Source organism: Belonocnema kinseyi, chromosome 1, assembly GCF_010883055.1.
Source record: "Belonocnema kinseyi isolate 2016_QV_RU_SX_M_011 chromosome 1, B_treatae_v1, whole genome shotgun sequence".
Taxonomy (NCBI): domain Eukaryota; kingdom Metazoa; phylum Arthropoda; class Insecta; order Hymenoptera; family Cynipidae; genus Belonocnema; species Belonocnema kinseyi.
In genome coordinates, this window is record NC_046657.1 from 13,220,537 (window position 1) to 13,222,717 (window position 2,181).

The following is a 2,181-nucleotide window of genomic DNA, read 5'->3' on the forward strand; positions in this document are numbered from 1 at the left end:
CAAAGCCACCGAACGCGTCCTCGGGTTGCGGATAGAGGGTCCCTGTACCAAGGGTTTCTGCTGAACATGGTTACAAAAATAAATAGGCAGTCGCGGACAATTATCCAGGGGTGGTCGCGAAGGAATTGACCCCGAAGTGGAGGTGTGAAAACCGTGCCGAAAGCTGAATGGCACCTGGGTGAGGTGTCTAGAACAGTGACTCTCGGATACCGGGCGACCTCTCAGAGTAAGCAGCCTTATCCTTGCATGCGGGGCTCTACAAGGATGGACGAACCGCTTTCCCTAGCTTCTCGTGGGAACAAAAATGACAACACCAAACATAGTTGTAGTAAGTGCGGTTCAAAACAACAGAACGCGCAGGGCTCCCGACAATGGGTCGGCCAACAATGCCGACCAATCTAGAGCTGGGGGAGCCAATGAAAATGGATTCAATGCGATGGATCGGCGGAATCTCGTGACCTTTGGGTGAACGGAGCAACTGAATCACGACTTGCTAGACTGCTACAATGCGAGTGTGGCCCGTGAACGGGGTTACATGGCACGGCTGCATGCTCTGTGGTGCGAGAACACCCGGAGCTATCGCACTTTTCGCAGCAACGTCTGTGAAACCATGCTGAACTACTCCGTAAAAGGGGCTATGTAAGCGGAACGCCTACTCTACCACATTTAGAACAAGCCGGCAACAAAGAAAGAGAGGCGACACTAAGACCAACCGCGGGCAGGCATCCAATAGATGAAGAGCGATGCTTTACGACCCGGAGAAACATCAACACCAAGGTTTCTCTCAAGCCTAAAGATGTGGCTGAAATGGATGACGAGCTTCGTGGACATTTTTCCGGTGAATCCGACCTCTGGGCTATCAATTATTGTGTGAATAATGCAGCGAGAGCTTTGGCCGATTCGAACCGTAAAACAAAACGAACAGCTGATCATAAGACCAAAAGGCGAATGCATCAATTTGCCATAAAGATAGGCTGAGCAAGACAGTACGCGTCCCGCATTCTCTCTGACCCATCTCGACTCTTCCAAGACCCTCCAGTTACAGTCGAACACCCACCCAAACCAGAGGAGGTCGAACTATTTTGGAGAGAAGTCTACGAAGTTCAGCATAGACTGGACGAAGACTCAGAAAATATAAATAGCTTCGAGGAGTTATGTGTTGCCCTCATAACACCTGATAAAGAATGCCCACCCATCACTACCGAGGAGGTGAAAAGAGTATTAAGAGGGATGAAGAACTATTCCGAACCGGGACCAGATTGTATCAAAACCTTCTGGTGGAAGAAGTTTTCTTCAACCCATCAGCATTGTGCCCGTATTTTCACCTCATATTTGAAGTCGGAAGAAGCGATTCCAGAGTGGTTGGTGGAAGGGCGCACAATACTTCTGCCGAAAATAGGCAACTTAGCTGACCCGAAGAACTACAGGCCAATAACTTGTCTGAACACGCTTTATAAGATATTCACAGCTATCTTAAATGATAGGATTGTTCAAGCAATTGAACCTGTGTGGCAAGAAATGTATGAACAACGAGGCTCAAAGAAAGGCGTAGCCGGATGTCGGGAGAACCTGCTCATCAATAGATGTGTCTGCAAAGATGCAGCATTCTACCAGCGTGACTTATCGATGGCCTGGATTGATTATCGGAAAGCTTTCGATTCTACATCCCACAGACTTATCATCTATCTTTTGGAACTCTTAAAGAATAATCCGCAAATAGTTGGGTGCATAGAGAGATTGATGCCGCTTTGGAAAACCAGATTTACCATCTCATCTGGCAAAAATCGTGTGACAACTAACAAGGTCACGTTTCAGAGAGGTGCCTTTCAGGGCGACACCATGAGCCAACTCCTCTTTTGCCTTACATTATTGCCGCTATCTCTAGCACTTCGCCATTCCGACGGGTACTTGTGCGGCAAACCTGCAGATCGAAAGTACAAGGTCACTCATGTATTTTACATGGACGATCTTAAGATCTATGCTAAAAAGAGAGAGAAACTGCATCTAGCTCTGGGGATTGTCGAACGATATACTAAGGAAATTGGAATGGAATTTGGGTTAGACAAATGCGCCAAGGCTTTTGCGCTGGAGAGACTTATACATACCTGGGCGTGCCACAGAGCCGCATTCAGGATGTGACATCTATAAAGGATACTCTCCGTAGCAGATACAAACGTCTCA